The sequence below is a fragment of the Ambystoma mexicanum genome, chromosome 5p (genome assembly GCF_040938575.1).
Source record: "Ambystoma mexicanum isolate Mex_15411 chromosome 5p, UKY_AmexF1_1, whole genome shotgun sequence".
Taxonomy (NCBI): Eukaryota; Metazoa; Chordata; class Amphibia; order Caudata; family Ambystomatidae; genus Ambystoma; species Ambystoma mexicanum.
The window spans coordinates 187,253,188-187,274,997 of NC_090930.1; the positions used below are offsets into that span (position 1 = coordinate 187,253,188).

Consider the following 21,810-nt stretch of genomic DNA (forward strand, 5'->3'; position numbering starts at 1 on the left):
ATATGATATGGCATTTGTAACGCGCCTATACACAAGTGTTTCAAGGCGCGACGAGGCAGGGAGGGGGGAACAAGGGGAAGACAGACAACGATCCTACTAGGCCAGGTGTCATTCTGACCGCGCAAGTGCAGGGGTAGGGGGAAGGGATAAAGTGCAAGGGGAAGGGGGGGAGTGCAGTAAAAATAAGTAGAATAGAAATAAAATAATAAATAAATAGGGCCAGCTGGTGGCAAGTGCAAGGTAAGTGCAGACAAGTGCTGGGGGGTGTGCTGTAGTGATACAGAGACAGTCCCGCAGTGCAGGGGTTGCCAGGGAGGCAGTGCAAGTGCAACCTCAGCTATAACCACATCTTGTTCTCTGGTTAGATCAATCATGTCCTCATTCGCCACTGGAAGTCCAAATAGGCAGTCAGTGACCACATTCTCCCTGCCAGGTATATAACTCATTCTAAAGTTGAAGATCAGTAACCCCACCATCCACCTAGCAATTCTGGGCGAACCCTTAGCCCAGTCTGAGCTACTCATGAGTTGGACTAAAGGATTATGGTCTGTTTTTACTTTAAATTCTTGGCCCATAGAAAAAATGTAAAGTGAAGTATTGCCCAAAACACTGCTAGTGCTTCTCTCTCTATTACAGAATAGTTTTTTTCTGCCCCCCGTAATGGTCTTGTGGCAAACGCTATAACATGCTCTGTTTTTCCCTAATCAAATTGAGACAATGTGGCACCCAAACCTAAAATACTTGCATCCCCTGATAATGTGGTCCTCCTCCCTGATACAAAACCATCCAGCGATGGAGCCCTTGCAATGTCCTCCTTTATGGTTGCAAAAGCTATTTGACAAAACTCAGACCATTTGAAATTGACACCTTTCTTAAGCAGATTTCTTAATGGAGTCGAAATGGCAGCACATTTGTTCACAAATTTGTGGAAAAATTCTGCTAATCCCATAAAGGATCTTAGTTGATCTTTGTCAACCATTGTTGTGGCCTTACAAATGCTCTCCACCAATGTGCTCTTAGGTGATACCCCATGACTGGAAATCTTATTTACCAGATACTCAACTTCTCTAACACCATTCTTGCATATACTCCTTTGTACTGTGAGCGCTGCCTCTCTGAATCTTACCAACAAGCATCTCAGCACTCTGTCATGTTCATTCTCATTGTCAGCATATACCAAAATGTCATCCTGAAATACTGCCACACACTCTATGCCTTTGCAGTGCCTGCTGCTCAGGGCCTCTTTCTCTCCGCTCCTCCTTCCTTCTCCCATTCGATCGCACAGGCAGTGGCACACGGAACAGGATCACAAACATCCGGAGGGCAGCAAGCTTGGGCCAACAATCCTCGTCACCAGTGTAGTATTCATGCAGAGTCAAAGTAAGCAGTAAAATTCGTTTTATTGAGTAAATGACAACAAGCAGAAGGCACTGCCTCTTACTTAACGCTAGCTCCAACTGAACTGGAACTCCTGTCAATTCTGGAACATTGATCAGGAGTAAACAACTAAACACATAGGAACACAATGACATCATAAAGTAATGACATAGTACACTCTCCACTACAGCCTAGTCAAACGGAACATGAACACTTCTGAACACTTCTAAACCTAAGTATGTTTAGAGATCATTGCTGTTGTGTTGCTGTCAGAGCCGGTGGCTCAACCATTACACTCAATAAACCTTCACCAGTTATATGCCGTGTGAGTGTACATCATTTCAGTGGCGACGAAGGTGGGATGTTCCTGAACGGCGACCCACCGAGTAGCCGTTCATTCCTGAATTTGTCTTATTAGGATATAACAGCAGCATTCTCCAAGAAAGCCAAGAAGGTCTTAGCTGGCAGCCCTGAGATGGAAGAAGGAAGCACAGTGATCCTTCAGCTGCGCTTCAATCAAAATCACAATTGGGGAATAAGCGACCAGCATCCAAGCCTGCCAGCAGCTCATCTTGGGATACTATGCAAAGGAAAGTAAGTCCCATATCCTGCGCGTGCTTGAGCATTACCGGATTGCTCAAAGGCATATCCAAAACAGCCATGCATAAACAAAGTTCTCCTTTGGTTATTGTGCACAAGCCCAATGGGAAATTAAGATTGTGTATTGACCTCAGATGTGTAAATAAGTGTGGCATCCATTGCCAAATATAACAGAGATGTTAGGTACTATTAAGGGTGTCAAGGTAATGAGTACCCTCGATTTAAGATCTGCATACCATCAGATCAAGTTACACCCCACTTCTAGAAACATTATAGAAGGGTTATCCCAATGTAAGAGGATGCCTTTTGGTCTAATTTCTGTGGCAGGTGTCTTTCAAAGGATAATGTATCAGCTATTCCATCAGATAGGTGTTTTATGTTTCCAAGACGATGTTCTAGTTTATGGGGAAAGCCAGGAAGAACATGACTATAGGATTCATATGGTATTAGACATATTTAAGGAAGCAGGTCTTACCCTTAGCAAAGACAAAAGCAAATTCAATAGGTCATGCATACAGTATTTAGGTCATGAAATCTCTGCTACAGGCATTAGACCATAGGTGGAATTAGTGAACACCATCATACAGTTTCTCAGTCATGCTAGCAAAGATAAACTGATATCATCTTTGGGTATGGCAGAGTATTACGCCAAATTTATCCCAGATTTGGCTAGTAAAACATTTAATATGAGAACATTGGTCAACAAGAATGTGAAGTTTGAGTGGAGTGAATGCATTCAATCCCATTAAGAACAGCATCATTACCACAGATGCCAGCAACCATGTCCTAGGGGCTGTGTTGTCTCAAGTTGAAGGAGCAGTAGAATACCCTATTGCTTTTGGATTAAGAGTATTAAGAGAGGCATAATGCAATTATTCAACCATAGAGAAAGAATTGTTGGCTGTAAAGCGGTCCATTAGAAAGTTTTGTGTATTAATTTGGGGTACAAATTTTGTTATGAGGTCAGGTCATAAACCACTGAAGGAAATATTTATGACCAAAGGGTTAGATAAAGTTTCTTCCAGAATCAGAATAAGTCTGCTGACTGCCTATCAAGGTTAACACATTTTATTGATGACATTGAAGAAGATGAGAGTGAGGAAGAAGAAGTATTAAGTGTCAATCAGGAGGTAGGCTCAGAGGAGGAATGGATGCAAGCAATGACATCTGATGTTGTTCTAGAGAAAGTGATGGAATATTTGATGAATGGTGTGAAGAGCAATGTAATTAAAAAGGGAGATATACCCAAAGCTGTCAGGCATGTGATTGATGAGATGCATATGAAGAATAATGTAGTCTACATAGGTGATAAACTCTATCCTCAGGAGGGGTAAGGAAAAGAATATCAGAACTGGTACATGAAGGGCATTAGGGTATGACAATGACTAAACAACTTGTTAGAAAATATTATTGGTGGCCTGGTATGGATCTGGAAGTGGGGAGATTAATAAGAGAATGTTGCGACCGTGAAGATTCAGCCAAAGGGTATATCACGAGGCAAGAACCTATGACGGTTATGTCTATACCTAGTATTTCATGGGAACGTGTTGGTTTGGAAATAGTAGGTCCGGTAAGGAGTGAAGGAACTTTAAAGTATTGCATTGTACTCATAGATATTTTGTCTAGATGGGTGGAAGTTGAGTGGGTGAAAAATATATGCTCTAAGGACATCATCTAATTTTTGGAAGTGATTTTCAGAAGGGAAGGATATCCCACCACAATCATCACTGATAATGGTGTACAGCTAGTGTCAGAAGAGATTAAATTGTTTCTTAAAGATAATGGTGTAGAGCATAAACCAGTTCCAAATATCATCCCCAAACTAATGGAATTGTTGAGAGAATTAATAAAGTCATTAAGAACAGCATTCGAGGTGCTCTAGCAAAGAATGGTGACTGGAAGAAAGCTGTGGATGACAGCATTGTTGCACATAGGTTTACACCACACACATCTACCGGTATCTCACCATTTGAGATGCTGAGGGGTAGAAAACCCAATACGAGGGTTTGTCCCTCGTGGTTGGGTAGAGTTAAAAAAAGAGACATTGACTTTGAGGATATTGAGAAGAAAATATTCCACACACAGCTAAAGAAGAAAGGTTACTTTGATGTGACAAGGTCTGTGAGAGTGTGTGATGTGATGGTGGGAGATTGGGTACAAATTAAACTTCCTTAATGTCTGCAAGTGGGCATACCAAGTGGGCAAAACATATACAAGTGGTGGAGAGGTTTCATGGATCTGTGAAGGTTTCAGATGGTAGGGTCTGGAATGTCAACAGGATCTGCAAGTGTGGTAATCAATTATCCATGAACGCTAATGCAGGTAATAGAATTAATAAACAGGGAAGGAAAGTGATACAGGAGGAAACAGTTAAACGTACAACATGTATGTGTGGTAAACCTTCGTATTTAAAGGATTCTGTGAGTTAATGTTTCTTTAAAAATGTGAATGATTTATGCAAATTCAACATGTGATATATATGTACATACATTGTACAACTGTTGGATTAACATGTATATTATGTAACATTCATCTGGAAACTTTGTTTCAATATTTTTCTCTGTTTTTCAATTTTGTTTCAATTTGATTTTGCCTTGTCAAACGTTCAATGTTGTTGTTATTGTGTTTAAAGAATGGAGGTGTGTAATATCTTGTTGTGTGACTATGAGATAGCTCTGTGTCATGGAATGAAAAGGGAAAAATGCTTGGGGAGAATGTTTAGAGATCATTGCTGTTGTGTTGCGGACAGAGCCGGTGGGTCAACCATTACACTCAATAAACCTTCACCAGTTATATGCAGTGTGAGTGTACATCATTTCACTGGGTTTTGATGTGCAAATGAGCCCTCCACCATTGAGTATTTTTCCTGACTGTGTGTTTCTCGGCACCTCCTTAACAGCTGTAACGGCAAAGGGAAGATAACTTAATAGATAAGATTCCTGACAAGGGACAAGTAGAAATAGTGCTTACAGAATAGTGAGTAAAACAGGCTTTCACACGGAGCTGGATACAACAGCACACTGCACTCTGCCTCTTCTGACCTATGTAACGTAACAATATGCGAGTCAGAGAAGCTCTCTGAGCCCAGGCCACCACCATTGTATGAAGTTTCACGCCACACTGAAATGCTTTGTGATGGTTTGTGGAATTTACCAAGCTGGCAATTATTTTCACAGTGTCTTCAAAGCTGTGCTTGGAAACAAGTCTACGCATATGGAGTGAGTTGTAAAATCCCCCAAAAATAAATACATGAGAGTCTGCCATCCACATACTCTTCATACCGCTGAATGAAATATGTAATATGTAATGGGTTATTTATAATGTGCTTAATACCCAGAGGTTTCTAAGCGTGGACCCATCGATCGAACCTCTGTTGCTTAGCGTCGTCTTGCTTCAATGACGAGCGCTTTGCCCATGAGCTATCCTCCCGTGACTAGTGTGTGTGATTGATCATTATTATTTGTATTGTGTGAAGTACTGCTTCGGAGCTGCAGCATGGGATTTTTTTGTCTTTCACAGGGCCACCCATTTTTCTTGGTCAGTTGTCCAGCGGTCCTGGCACTTAACTATTACCTTATAGCAAGTCACACAAGTGATCCATTCAATTTAGTGCTGTTTGATTTATGCCCCGAAAGATGTTAGATTTTAGCTGTGATCAGCTGCTACAGAAGAATCGTGATGCCTTTTCTTGATTGAAAATCTGCACCGTCATAATTATGTCTGATATATACAATAGTGTACTACTAACTGTACATTTTCTAAGGATATTAAAAGACATAGGCCCTCATTACAACTCAGGCGTTAAGGGTTAACGCCACCGTTAACCCTTAACACCTGATTCTGATTTTAACGCCTGCTTTTAGCAGCCGTTAAAATCCATGGCGCTAATCCGCCATGATGCTAATTATGCCACCGTAATTTACGGTGGCGTAATTAGCGCCTTCCCCACTCCCATTATGCCCTATGGGGCAAAAATGGGAATGGGGAAGGGAAAATGGGAAATGGGGATTTACCGCCCCACTCACCTTGGAATGGGGCGGTAAATCCGCCATCCACCATGGTGTAAACATAGTTTACACCATGGTGGTAAAGTTGGTGTACTTAGCACCAAGGTTGTAATGACCTCCATAGAGGGCTTCTGAGCCATAAAAGGCACAGAACCACAACTTTTGATAACCTTATAATGTACGTTTTGGAGTTATGTTATTTTTTATAATACCAAACCAGAAAAAAGTTACACTTTTGTTGTGATTTTCCAAAATATGAATGTTGGGGGGAATACATTTGATATAGTTCCTGGTTCTTATCCCAGCAAGTGCAGGGATGGGTCTTGGGTAAGAGATGATCCTCAGATCAGCAATTAACTCTTAGTGAGAATGGGTCCCTGGGCTGGGATGACAGAGTAGTACTGTGCCTTAAAGCAGAGTTGCACAATCCCTGCAGGGGCATTTTTCAAAAAGTGGTATTTGTATATATGGGACTGCCAACGTAAGCGCTTACATGCTGTTGGGTACTTTCCATGCAATTTTCCACATTTTCAAATGGAGTGCAAAAGCAAAGAGTAAAAACTAGCAAAATCACTTTTGCTCCTTGCTTTTACTATCAGTTTTTGCAATGATAGGTTATGATATGATATGGCATTTATAACGCGCCTATACACAAGTGTTTCAAGGTGCGATGCGGCAAGGGAGGGGACACAAAGGGAAGACAAAGACAGTGATCCTACTAGGCCAAGTGTCATTCAGATTGTGCAAATGCAGGGGAAGGAGGAGAGGAAAAGTGCGGAATGGGATGGGGTGGGGACAGTGCAGTACAGGGGTAATAGAATAAATAGAACAATAAGAGCAGTAGGGCCAGCTGGTGGTAAGTGCAAGGGTAAGTGCAGACATCAGAAGTCAAGTGCTGGGGGGACTGTAGGGATACAGAAAACAGTTCCCAGGTGCGGGGGTTCCCAGGGAGGCAGTGCAGGTGTGTAACTGGCAGGGGAGGGGACCTGGGATCGCGATCAGAGGGTGGCCAGGTAATTAGTACAGTTTCTGCCAGGAATTCAGCAGGGGGGATGAGGAGAGAAAGCAAAAGCAAAGGGGAAGGTTTTGAGGTGCTTCCGGAACCGAAGATGGTTCTCCTCAAGTTTCAGGGAGGCAGGCAGGCTGTTCCAGAAGGAGGTACCAGTCGAAGAAAGCGATCTACCACCAACTTGTTCCTTGGAGAAGCGACTGACCCTGAGGGAATTGGAGGCAGATGAGCGAAGAGCTCGAGAAGGAATATATTTAGGAAGAGAGAGTTGAATATATTGAGGCCCCAGGCCCCAGAAGGCCTTGAGGACAACGCAGAGGGTTTTGAACTTAATCATCGCAGCCACTGGGAGCCAGTGCAGAGGTTTCAGTCCTGGAGAGATACGATCCCTGGGCTTGAGGCCAAGGACAAGTCTCACAGTCCTGTTTGGATGAGTTGCAGAGGGTGGAGAGTGGTAGCAGGCAGATTAAGAAAGAGGCTGTTGCAATAGTCCAGCCTAGAGAGAGCGAGAGCTCTGGATAAGGTGAGCATCTGGGGGAAGGAGAGGACAGGAAGAATACCTCTGAGGAGGTGCAGCTGGTAGCGTGACTCCTGGTGGAGACGTCAGAGATGTGAGGAGAGGAAAGGAGAGTGTTGAGTCAAGGTTTTTAGCCTCACGGGTGGGAGCAGGAAGAGGGCCAAGAGATTCTGGGCAGAGAGTGACAGGAAAGGCGGGAGGGGATGTGCTGATGAGGGGAATCTCAATCTTACTGGCATTAAGGCAGAGATCATTGGCGGCACACCACTCCTGGATAGCAAACAGACAGTCAGAGATGAGAGACAGAGTAGAGTTGGGCGAAGGTAGCCTGAACATGAGCAGAGTGTCACCCGCATACCACTGAAAGTTGGGGCAGATAGCGGCAATGTGGTGTGCAAGAAGCGCCATGTATGGGTTGAACAGCCAGGGAGCGAGTTTAGACCCCTGGGGGACACCACAGGCAGAGATAGAGATAGAGGAGAGGAAGGACTGAAGTTGGACCTGGGATGGTCGATCAGAGAGGAAAGAAGTCAGCCACACCAGGGCCTGACCGGTGATAACCAGGTTATCACAGAGATGGTTGAGCAGAATGGCATGGTTGACTGTGGCAAAGACAGAGGAGAGATCAAGTAAGATGAGGACACAGGGGGTATTGGAGTCAAGGTTTGAGAGCAGGACTTCACAGATGTTCAGGAGAGCAGTTTCAGTGCTTCTGGCAGCTCTGAAGCCAGACTGATGGTCATGGAGACAACCAATCAATTCAGTGTGAAGATGATTAAGCTGGAGATGTCCAGATTTTCCAGGAGTTTGCCCAGGAAGGGAGTGATGGAGATTGGGTGATAGTTAGCCGGGCAGGATGGGTCGGAAGAGGGTTTCTTAAGAAGAGGGTGCACAAGGGAGTGCTTCAGGGCGATGGGAAGACTCCAGTGGTGAAGGAGTGGTTGCAGAAGTCGGCCAGAGCAGGAGCCAGCGTGTCAATGTGGTCCTTGATGGTGTTGGAGGAACAGGAGTGAACCTGTTTTGACGAGACTTTCATATATCGGACTTGTCTAGAAAACTTGTCTGGGGAGAACAGGGGAAAGGCAGAGAAGGAGGGAGGAGAGGTGGCTGAAGAAGGGCCACAGGAAGAGCAGGGAGTAGAGGGGGGAGGGGGAAAGGGAGAGAGAGAGGACAGGATGTCCCGAGGTTTAGAGATGAAATGAGAAGCCAGAGCCGTGCGGGGGGCATTGGAAGGGACAGGAGAGGTAGAGACTGCAGAAGGATTGGCCAGTTCCTTTCAGATTTTAAAGAGTTTGGCTGAGTTGTTAGATGCCGCAGAGATGCGGGCTTGAATGTGAGTTCTCTTCTTTGTGTGGACGGGGAGCCGGTATTGCCTTTGGAGCAGGAGGCAGGCCAGTTTGTCAGAGGATGTACCAGAAGCACGCCTTTTCCGCTCAGCCACCCTGCACCTGCATTTGAGGGTGACAAGGTTTGAGTCATACCAGGAATTGCTCTTTGCTTTGGGCTTCAAGCGGATCCTCATGACAGGGGCAAGAACATCGAGAGTATCAGATATAGCAGAGTGGAGCATGGACAGGGCAGTGTCAGAGTGTGAGTCAGGAAAAGGGGGAGGGAGAGGTGAGAAAGAGTCAGCGAAAGCCTCAACTGACACACGTTTCATGGGCCAGATAACCGAGAAGGTGGGTGGCAGTGCTGGAATTGGCTTAGCCTGGGGGGGGGAGAGGGGGAGCTGGGAGGAAAGGAGAAAGTGATCACTCCAGGAGAGAGAAGTTTTGAGAGCGACAGAAAGGGAATAGGTCTGTACAGATCAGAACATCCACAACGTGCCCTGCAGAGTGAGTCGGGCCAGAGTGGAGAATAGAGAGTGAGAGAGAGTCGCAGAGGTCACAAAAGAGTCCAGAGGAAGGACAGGAAGCATCCAGGTGGATGTTAAAGTCTCCAAGAAGGAGGAGTTGGGTGGTCGAGACCAGGAGGGAAGAGGAAAGGAAATGTAAATGCCACCTGCCATGAATGCATAGCAGATGGCCTTTGCAATGGATTCCTATGTGCAAAAAAACAGACGGATTCCATTGGAATCCATTCCCTTTAAGCCTGCATGAGAATCTCATGCAGGCGTAAAAGCATGTGCCCTTTGCAGGAGGAGGAATAATACAAAGCAGATTCGTTAAATCATCCGAAAGGTTGCAAAAAGCATTGGAATTTAAAAGTAAGGTACACATAATAATAATTCAGCATTTATATAGCGCTACGAACCCTCAGGTATCTGAGCGCTGCTTATTATTACCCACAGGGTGTGGTGCTCATTTATCGCCCTTGGAAGGATGAAAGGCTGAGTTTGGCCCTGCTAGGATTCGAATCTGTGTCGGCAGGCTCTGCACGGATGTCAAAGTGAGTGCTCTACTCGCTGTACTATTGGACATGGCTAGTGCTTTACGTTTATGCCTTACGTTTTCAGTGTCGGGTTTAGTGAATGATAATTTTGGTGTTGGGTTTATGTTTTTGTTTATTTTGCCTTAACCTTTAAAAAATGTTAAATAATTTAGGAGTCTCAGGTGCAAATGTTTGATGGACATAGAGGTAATTAGCGATAGCCACCTAGCGTTAAAGTGCATTGCCACTGTGAAGCTCTGTTCGTGTTAAATGTGTTTACGTCACACATAAGCATCAAGGCAAATCGACGTCACCAAATCACATCACGAAACCACCATCTTATCAGAAATTTCAAGCATTTCCTCATACAATAGAAATGTTTCCCAGACTTCAGCTCTTTTGGGGTCCACATTGGTTGTGGTCTCCCAGATTAAACTAATGCAGAGACTGTGGCTGTGGGCAAAGCAACTGCACAGTGCTTTTTTCTAATTACATTTTTTTACATTTTTGTGAAATCCTTTCTAGTTTTAGCTTTTCAGTGACGCTTAAGCACAACCTATGAGCTAAAACTATTTCATTGGTGTACATCCGGGGAGAGGATGACATGTGAGGAGGGACGCACAGCTTGTGGGTGTTTGGTTATTTACACACCTATTGCCTGCCCATGCTAATGCCTATTGCTTTTCCCATCCACTGCCTGCTCCTCCCCGCCCAAGATCACATGCCCTGGGATCTCTTTCAAGCAGCAATGTCAAACTTTGGCAGCCACTGTTATTTCTAAGCACTCTGCAGAGAGATGATGGAGCTCAGCTCCCTTTCACGTGTGCTTATGCCGGGTTACAGAAGCTCTGCTTGAGGCACACAGGGAGCTGCACCCGGTGCTGAATTAAGGAGGACAGGATGTGGGGAGGGGATTGCAGGAAGTAAGGAAAACAGAGCTTGCAGGGCCAGGAGGCAGTGTATGGGGAAATCGATAAGGAGCAGAGGCTTAGGACGAGGGGTCCCTGGAGGGGGTGCAATAAATGCTTTCGCAGCAGCAAAGTCAAGGAGAATGCCCTTAACATACACTAGAAATGCACACAAACCTTTAAAAAACAAGACTAGTATGTATTGTTTGTGTACTCTGCTTTTTTCTGAGGAATTAATGCAATGTAAAAAAACCTGTTCAATTTATAGGGCAGTGATCTATTGACGTTGGGTAGGAGTTACTTAACCGTGGAGAGTGTAGTTTGGGAGTGGCACGCCAAGCGCGGAGAGTGGGGGAGAGAATGTGTGTGTTGTACGTGATTAATAGGGGCACAGCCCCTTTAAGAACAGAGACACAGAGGGAAGCGGGAAGCGGGAAGAGGGTGGGAAGGGAGGGGCCAAGGGTGAAAACAGCAGTTACGTTGTAAGGAGAATAAAGAGAAGGTTGATCCATACAGGGGCTCCGTGTGTATATGTCGTGTATGCTGCCGAGTGCTGAGAGTTCTTCCCCGACAACAACTGGCGACGAGAACAACTGAGAACCCATGCCTCGCACGTAACGGACCTACAGAAGCAGCAGTTAAGGTGGGCCAGGTCGCCCGGCAAAGACAGTGGGCCCGTGTGCCCTGCGATATGGGAGGCTCTGCCGAAGACAGCGTTTGTAAAGGAAGGAAGGACAGAAGGCGATCTATTATCTTGGGGCTAGGCTCCTCCTTCCAGCTGACTTGCCACCCAACCATTACCTTTCCGCTCTCAAGAAATGGTTATCTGTGCACAGCCTGCGTTTACTAAAGGCGACATAAAGTTTTCACTGAAAAAAAATATGCTATTGAGCTTCTACCTTTTAAACGTAAGATAGGTGAAAAGAGTTTGTGTTTGGAAATTGGTAAAATATGGAAGAACATATGTTAGGTTTGTAAACCTTATGTGCCCTTTTATTATGGCTTTACAACCAGGGACGTCATTTCACCAAAATGCCAGGGGTAGGGAAGTGACATCGCAAGACCCTTGCCCTCTGATGACATCACAGGAAGTGATGTCAATTGACCCCACCCAGAAGTGACATAATGGGAAGAGATGGACCACAACCTTTTACTCCTTGACAAAACAGGAAGTGGCATCACATAGCATTGTCCCTAAGTACACTATGGTTATGATATCACTGTAATGTGATATACATTTCATACAAGAATGGACCATTATATGTCTCCTTAATATCAGTGCATATAGGCCCATATTACTCTGAATGCAAGCAGATGTTCAAGGCCAAATGATAATGATGTGTTATTATATAGCACTTACGTTTAAACGCTTTATATAGAACAAACATACATCCACTATCCCCCAACCTGTGTTGGTAGTCATTTATCAACCTCCAAATGATGAAACATTGAGTTGGCCTTGTCGGGATTCAAACCTGCATCCTGCAGATCACACACACATTGCAGAGCAAGCGCTCAACCCACTGAGCTATCTTACCGGCTATAGCGATCTTACTGGCTATAGTAAAATGAGCAATTACATGTCTGAATGTTCTCAAAGTCAGAAAGCAAATTAAACTCTGTAGTGAATACCAATAAGCTGATAACAGTTCATCTGCAGGTCTGGTGCAAAGTTGGCCACATGTCAAGCCTGTGGATCTACTTTTCAGGCTTCAGAAGTTGACAAAATACATACCATTGGGAGGGTTCGTAACTGTCTATTAAATAATGTAGAGTAGCATAACGAAAGCAGCGCACTTACACGGCATCCCATACTCTGGGCACTCATTACCTCATACATGCAAACATCCCTAACAACATGCCAGGGCGATAGGAGAGATAGACACATTACAACAAATTGTTAATTGTGGCACTATGAAATCAAAGGCCACATTATGTGTTTTGGTCAAACATTTGTACACTGTACACAAGCTTTTAGGCACAAGGATTTTGTCAAGTGACCAAAGACACTGAAATGGAATGTCTTGTGATGTTCATAACAGAGCCAATGGCAGAAAAAAACATGCTATAACTGCAATTTACGAAAAGCAAAATACATAATACGAAAGGGATGCTTATTCTACTCTAAATGCTTTTTGGAAGATTTTGTCTGCATTGTGAATTTGAGGTGTTTAAGAACAGACTAAATCGGTTACTCACCCCCTGAAGTGTGCCTGAAATAAACCTTTAATGAGTCTAGCAATTATTGTACAGAATTCCAGAAGACAAATGATTTGCCGTTCCTATTCTTTCTTATTTAGGGTCACTGCTCAAAGTGTACCACTTGGTGAAGCCCCTGTTTTTTTAAGAGGCCTTAACAAGAAAGCCAGCCACTCCAGAAACAAAGAGCCACCTGGAGCTTCAATTTAAAAACAGAAAAACTAGTTTATTAAACCGGTTTTCTAGGGGTAGCAAGGGAGAACACAGGGGTAGGAAGGGGGATCTCAGGGGTCACAGTTTTGACCCCTGGCAACCTCCAAATGATGTCCCTGCTTACAACATGACACGCCCACCTTTGGAAATGAGCGAATGGCGCTATTATGTAAGTCTCTGTTGCATGTCACCCCTGTAGGGGGACATGGTATCATCCAGTGTGTGTGTTGTGGTCACATGTGTCCTCCATGTGACCACGTTAATAAAAGGCACGAGCTACCGGCTCGTCAGTCAAGACTGAAACTGACTCTGGTGTCGTTCCTGCGCCGCGCCCTCCTGGCGCCATACCGCGTGCTGTAGGCCCGAGGACGGGGCCCAGCATGATGACGGTGCCCCTGCCGGGCAACGACGTCCCAAGAAGTGTGGGGGCCATGTGAGCATGGGTGCTGTGGCGACCTCAGCCTGGGTGCCCCCAGAGCCGGGGCCGCTGTGCGCTGGGTGCCCCCGGCCACGTGTGGCGCTCCGGTGATCCGGAGCGGGTGGGGTGACCCCCACCAATGAGGCAGTGGCGTGATAGCCGCACCAGTGAGCCCAGTCGGGTGATCGCGAAATGAGTATGGGGGCCGCCCGGTGATCCGCGAATCAAAGAATACATGCCACAGCTCATGTGCTTGCCAGAAACGGCACAATACCCTGCAACATGAGTTTGAAAACCTTGGCTCGGGCTGACTCAGCGCATCCTCCGTCCAAAGGTCTGTAGATTGAAGGCGGTAATGATGGGGCCGAGCCACTGGTTATTGGAGCACTCAGGCGCGAGCCTGAACTCAGCACCTTTTAAATCACCAGTTGCTTAACCCAACCTCATTCGGTTATACGTTGGTCTGATTTAAACTGCTATATTGTGTGTTCTTTGCCACTCTGGCGTTATTGCCCATTGAAGAGAAGAACGCCGCATTTGGATGTGCAATGAACGCTGCCTATTGATTCCAGCCAATCGATGCCTCTCGATTATCTCTCCTGTTCAAACCATCCATGGGCCTGGTGCCCTCATGCATGAGCCCTGCGCTTCACCAACAAGATAGGGATGTGTGTTCAGCCAGTCCTAGACACTCACCATTCAGGCAGTGCAGTGACAACTGGGGGATTAAAAGCTTTATGCGCAGACTCTCTGCCTTGTTACGTTTCCACGACAACAGGAACACTATTGTCAGAAAACTCTCAAACGTGATATCTCACAGCATAGGTCCACGATTGTTCTCATATAAAGGCTATTCAAAGAAAGACTCTATGTGGGAAACCCCATCCGATCAATGCGCTAAGGCTATTTAGGTAGTGTCTGGTTGTGTCGCATGAGATCAGACCATACTGAGGAGTGCTTTCCCTGGCATTCCAAATAAATTAGAGCGATCCAGTCTCTAATGTACCACTTGAAAGTACAATTCACATGGGGGCACATTCATTACAACTGATTTATCTGGCCAAACAGAGGTGACAAATAATGCCATGCAATCAGGTAAACTAAGAGTCAAAACGTGTTTCGAGAATATAATTCTCTTCCTCAGGGTTCACATTTGCACATGGAAAAATTGTACTTTATATTGGTTGAAAATATCCCATAAAATTATAACAATGTTTTATACAAAACTGTAATTAAGTGATGTTTGTACTTGTGATAAGGTTATCCACAATCTCAATGTTGGCATCACCCAATCTGTGGTGCCAAATGTACAAGTTGCCATGTTGTAAGAACATCAGTAACACATCATTACAGAATCATCACATCCGTATATATGTCCATGTAAAAATAAAAAAATAAAAAATAAAGAAACGAAAAGACAAGAGAAGAGGCAAGCAGAGACAAAGAAAAAAAGAAGAAAAGGTCAACAAAGATTATTGCTATTATTCTACAATTCAACATAACTCTATTGCAATTCCTTATTATTGCTACCAATCAAAGAATACATTTCTCCATGAGACTTCCCAAAGCTGCCTTCAACAATCATGCAAGCCGCAAAAAAAGTACCAATCTAATAGCACTCATTGTGAAACAGACCAAACCCATGCAAGGTGATGCCGGTTGTGGTAACTGGAATATGACACAGAGAGTCAGTTATTGCAGTGGAAATGTTCTGCAGTGCAGCAGTGAGAAGAGAAAAAAAACGGGTGGGTCGGGGGGCATGGGTGCCACGATTCGTAAATGCAGACTACCCAACTGTAAGGTGAAAAGGTGGTTACTGACCGTGTCCTCAAAAAGAACGGTCTCGGTGTAAACGAGCGTTCCTCGTCTCGAAAGCTGCTGCTACGATTTATGGTCAGAGCAGACTGTGAAAGCAACAACGTACTGGTAAACCTAATAGCAATAAAAAACAGTGTCTGTTAGTATGGGCTTTGTATTCAGGATTTACTGCTGCTCTAGTGGGTCTGTGGAGTCGTACATCTAATAGAACCCTTGTCTGTGGGAAGATATTTCTGAAATCTTGTATTACATTTTCACTCAGTTCTCACACATATCTCAGTCAGGAGGATTATTGTGGATCCCGTCGCGTAATTCAAAACAGTGGGTTCTACCTACTGCCTGATAACGTAGAACTGAAGTGAAGAACAGAAACACATTCTCTGTAGTCAGTCGCGAGTCGAGACAGACTGCCGGCAAAGCGAACAACCTTAAGGTGAGGCTTGTCTGAGCCTTGTGTAAAATTAGGACTAGGCATATAAAGGCTATTGAATGTGACCCGGTGTGACTGGATCTATATATAAATACAATTACAGCCATAGATGCAGGTGTGAATTATTTTAACATCCTCATTGAGTCATGGGGTGATCCTATCTGACAGCCTGCCAGTGGCATATACAGGGTAGGGCCTGAGCGGTCAAGCCCCACCCAAAATCTATAACTGCTCAATCAGCAGCTCTCTGTGAGCATTTACAGATGTTAATGTCACTGCGGTGGGCCCAACTACATTAGCTTCAGGCCCCACTTGTTAGACAATCCTGGCTACGCCTCTGAACCTGCCCTTGCAGTTGCTCCCCTTTGGTGAACAAAATGAGACCTGCAAAGCCATTGTAGGTTTACATTTGTTAGTAACAATAGCTATTATTCCAGAGCTTAGACGTTAGAGGAATCCGGCAATAATTAAGCGCGCAGCGATATTAATATTATTATGTTATGTAAGATTATACTACAAACCACCACCAGGTTTATGGCCTCCAGGTGCTCTGGTGGATCTGAATGAGAAGTGGGTGTGTTTAGCTTTATCAGGAGAAATGCATCATTGCTTTGCTGTTGTGTTGATGAGTGCAGATAAAAACTACCCTGAGCTCTGTCTGTGGGTATGTTTCTAAGTGTACTGAGTCAAGAGCACAGAAGCATGTGTGTTCAGAGCAGAGCCCTCTATGCCTATGGTGCCAGGATGTATTGTCTAGGGTTGTTAAATGCAAGTTGGTGGTGTGTGTGTGGTTTAGTTGGTCTGCATTCATTGACTTTCAAAGTTGAAAGTGTGTGTGGTGTAAGGAAAGCTTCATTTATGGTGAGACATCAGCAAGCAGAATAGCAGCATAGCACATATTGTGGCGGAAGCCAGCGGCAATCTCAGAATAGCAAGAAATTCAGCCGTACACTTGAGCTGAGATCTCACCCACCCCATGGGAGGCTAGAGAACAGAACATAGTGTATTAAGGATTGCAGGGTAAACTTTCAGGTGGCACCTGGGGTAGAGGTCCCCTTGTAGTGGGAATGACATTGTTGTGAGACAGAGCAGAACAGAGATTCCCTGGTTGTTGGGCCGCAAGCTCAACGGGCAAGCATATAACAGTGACTCTGATCCGAGTTTGTGTTTTTGGCGAAAAGCAGTAGAGGCTTTGGTGTCAAGTCCAGTGGGTGATTGCTGGGGTGGGGACTTGCCTCGGTAGGTGTGTTGAAAAGCCAGGCCTTTACCAATTTTCTGGCCTGAAGTTGATCTCAAATTGTGTGCATTGCCTGTGGCAGAGAGATGTTGAGTTTTGATGCCATCCTCCATGTCTCATTCTGGTGTGGCACATGGTTTCCAGGAGTATGTGTTATTGTTGGATCTCAGTGTTCTCCTTGGTTGGTATGGAATCAGCTTTACTTGGGTGACTTCGATTTTCCGGTCCTAATGGTCTCTGTGGGCTATGTGGATCATTTCTTGATTGACAGTGATTTGAGCGGTCTTAGGGCAGGTGTTATGTGTTCTGTAAGTGACTCTGAAATGAAAGACCATTCCCCTGCAGTAAACTGATAACAGTCAGTGCTTCTGATAGAGCGAGAGAGGCATTGCTCAAAAGAACTTGTTTTGTTGGATTTCGCCTCTTGCTCACTGTCAAGATGGAAAGAGTGCACCTGCGAGGTACAAAGAACTGCATGCACACCTGAGAAACACACTGTAACCATTTCTTAGGTTTCGAGACAATGGGTGGATGGTAAGAACATGCAGGGAAATATTTTAATGGAAGTTGGAACGTTGCCATATCCACAAGAATTAAGCAGGCCCCAGAACATGTATTGGAGTTTTAAAACAGAAATGAAGAATTCCAGGATTTCTTCACAGTCATGTTCTTGGGCCCCAAGCACAGAGAAGAAAAATGCACTTGTGTATTATAATAGCATTTAATTTGTTTTCAATAATTGAGCAACCCTCCCCTGGAACAGGACTTCATGCAAGCTAACAGATACACCTGGACAGTAGAATCATTGTCATCAACCACTTTGACTGTTCAAGGATGCCTATTGAGTACCGACATGAAAGGCACAGACCCATGGAAGAACACATTGTTTATAGAGGAGAGGGGAGAAGGCAAAAGCTATCAACTGTCTCACAACATCATGATTTCCCAAAGTATAGCCGGTCTTTTGCCAATTCTCCCCCATAGACTTCAACCACTTGAATGGTGAAAGACATGGTCATCATGAACATGTGCATATGTGAATCATTTCATAGCCTGTGCATCTATGTAACTCCTACAGCCATGCGCAATTAAGAGATGCTTACCACCGGGTGGCTCCCCCCTATTACTCGATCAGTAGCAAGGCCAAGGGCAACCCTTCCCTGAGGCTGTTCCTTTGCCTCTGTAGAGAAAACAGACATATGCAGAGCAGCCTCGGGGTTGGACCCCTTTATGGAGGATAAAACACCAAATGATCACATACTATTTTATAATATAGCTATATAGACTAAGGGATGGTCATTATCTATTGATATTGATATTTTATTTCTATCGCGCTTGTACACAAGTGTTTCAGAGCGCGACAAGGCAAGGGAGGGGAACAGGGGAGAACAAAAACAACGATCTTACTGGGCCCAGTGACACTGAGAACGCACAAGTACATGGGAGAGGGGGAGGGGGAAAGTGCGTGGAAGGGAGAGAAGTGGCAAGTGCGAAGCAAAGGAGTAACAGATCAATAATAATAAATAAATAAATAAATAAATAAATAAATAATAAAGGCAACAAACAGTGGTAGTGCAGCCAGCAATTGGCAAGTGCTAGGTTTAAGGCAGCAGACAGGGTATGTCTGATAAGTGCAGGAAGAAAAGGGGGGGGGGCGGTATGGGTACAGATACAGACTCCAGTGCAAGGGGTGGCCCGGAGGCAGTGCGGGAGGGTGGCAGGGTGAGCAGGTACCTATCTATCGAGGATGACATGTGCCATGAGTAGTGGAAGTGCCAGTATCCCAAAGGAGAATAGCTACTACTGAGGTTGATAATGCTATTACCACATAGTGGTAATAGCAATATAGGTTTTGGAGTTCTGACATTGAAGTAAAACACTTTAGGTTGATAGTGAGCAAAGTAATATACAAAGATTCTGTTGAATCAAATGTGATATTTTGTAATATTAAAATAACAAGTATGTCTTGATAAGGTAAGCATTCTAATTGTAAACTTAGTTGAACTGTGAGTTTTTGGGTGAAAATATTGGGGAACATTTATGGGAACAGTTTCCGCATGCAAAGGTGAAAGCATCATTCCATGTTTTAGCTTTCCCTTTTTGTGTCAAATTGGATGTTGTCTGTTACACTGAAGGTGCTGTGCAAGAAATATTCTCCCAGAGAGATCCTGACTTGTTGAAATTAATCATGCTGAAAACATGCTTTGCTGTTTATTGAATGCTGAGAATTGCTTTCTGTCATTTCGATGAGTGCTTCTGAAGTCAGAAACTTAGGAATATAGTTAATGTCAGTAATGATTTTCTTGGATAAAAGTGTTTTATTGGTTTTATACATAACAGATATACACAAAAACAATCCAGTGTGTGACATAATTCTCAAAGCATTCACCCTGACTGTGCCCCCCTCCTCGTCCTTCCTGGTTTCTAACACGATTGTCCATCACTTCTAGTTTAATCCACTGCAAGCCTTTGGTGCACCCCACCACCCGGCCCAGTGAGTCGCCCTTCTGCTCAGCCCTGCCCCAACCATTTCACCAATATTTTGTGGTATTTAGTAGGGCTCCTTCAAGATCTATACACCCTTTCCTCCAGTGCACGGTGTTGGCTCATTCCCTCCCTCCAGAGTGCAATGCTAGGCTACCCCATTGTGTTGCAATGTCTCTCTTGGCCACCATCAGGGCTGTCGACTTCAGTTTCTTTTCCCAGTGTAGGACCTCACATTCACCCCATATGCTCAGAAGCACCATCGTGGGGCACCTGTGAATTTGTGTCCCAATAATTCTTTACATGTTTGCGATAACCCTGTCCCAATAGGATTGTATCCTTGGGCAACTCCCGATCATGTGTATGAATGTACCTACTGAAGCATTGCAACCAAGGCAGTCTGAGCCAGGAGCCCTCCCCATCCGATGCAATCCCTACCTGTTATAGTACATTCTCCACAGTACTATATATTTAAAAAAAAGGTAGCAGGCGCTCCTCTCCAGAAAGAACATGGCATGATAACCAGTTCTGAGATGAGAGTTTGCAGCACACGCTTTTTGCTCACTGTACCTTTCACAGATGGGAAATATCCATTTGCATATCAGTCTTTGTGCCGCCCACATGGGCAGTCCAGCACCGAAATGCTATGGCAATTCCTCTCTGAACAAGAGTACAACCAGCAACCCCATACACGTGTTTCAGCCTTGTTGGGCCTTATCAGTGAGGTGAAGCTGCGCCTCTCTGAGCACAGTGAGCAGGGAGTCCATGTCTGGTTGCCCCCAGGTAACTCAGGGTGACCAACACCAAGTAGTGGGGGCTATCCCTCCATCAGCTCCTTCTTTAATCTAGCATGGTCTGCGATGGGCTTCCCAAATATCCATCCATTCCTTGTTTGCAGCTGCGAAGCACAGTCATATTTTTGTATGTCTGGAAGCCCTATACCCCCTTCCTAGACCAATCTTATCAGTGTTTTAAGCGCTATTCTCGGGGTCTCTTGTCCCCAAATGACCTTTCTTTATAAACGTTCAATTGTTTGGAAAACATCATTCGTATTCTCACCGGGGAGCTTAGAAGTAGATAGGGTAGCCTCGGCAGAGCCATCATCTTGAAGAGAATGGCTCTACCCACAGGTGATATGGGTAGGTTGGCCCTGTGTCTGAAGTCTTCCTGTAGTCTCGAGAGTATCGGTTCTAGATTTACTTTCTGAAATTCTCTGTCCTTCGTACCTATCTTTAAACCCAGGTATTTAAAGGGCTTGGTTGTGGTGGTCAATCGACTTCTCTCTGGCATCGCTTCTACACCCTCACTTAACCAGGAATAGCACCGATTCCTCCAAGTTGTAGCTCAGGCCGCTGTGGTCCCCGAATTCTTAAATTAGTCTCATAACCCTAAGGCCTGAAGTCCTCGAGACCCCGATGTAGATCAGGACATCTGATCCTCATTCCTCTTGGCCATCTGCAATCCTGAAATATTTGGTGCCCTCTAATCTTCTCCGCTAATGGTTCGATTGCCATCAGGAATAGTAACAGTGACAATGGGCCCCTCTGCAGGGGAAAGTAGAGTGATGTGTGCCCACTGACTCTGACTACTGCACTATGGTTAGAATATAATAGTTTGACCCATTAGAAAAATTGTGATCCAACCGTGCTTTTCCCAGCACCAACCATAGGAATATATATCTTATTGAGTGAAACATCTTTTCTGAATAAATGGCCATGAGTGTGTGTGGTCCCTGCAGGAGTGAGTCTTTCCCCCAAAGCATTATGCACCCTCTGTAAATTTATTCTGCTTGCTCTCTCAGGTACGATTCTGCATTATTCTGAGTGTATCAGCTGATAGATTATTTTGATCAATCTATTTGCCAAGATTTTTGCTAGCATTTTGTTCTCTCCATTTAGAAGAAATATGGGGCGTTATGCAGAGCACATATGCGAATCCTTCCCTTCCTTGTGAATAACCACTATCGTGGCTTTCCTGAGATCGTCAGGTAGTTCCCCCTTCTGGTAGCTCTCTTGAAACATGTCCCACATTGCTTTGAGCACCTTGTCTCCTCCCTTTTTCCAGAGCTCAACAGGGGATTTTCAGCTTTGTATGTGTGTGATCTATTCTACCAGTCTGCGTAGACCTGTCTCTCTCAGATTCTACCTCATCATTGAAATCTCTGCCCACTATGGTAATGTCTGTGCTTTGGGAGTATTGTTTGTATGGTGTGTTACAAATTAA

At 44.7% G+C, this 21,810-nt stretch overlaps 1 long non-coding RNA gene across 2 annotated transcripts in view; it reads right to left on the minus strand.

Annotated features, from left to right (window-relative positions):
* Positions 1 to 21,810, minus strand: part of LOC138480836 (uncharacterized) — a 324,964-nt gene that overhangs the window by 37,678 nt on the left and 265,476 nt on the right. The gene's annotated exons all lie outside the window — the stretch shown is intronic.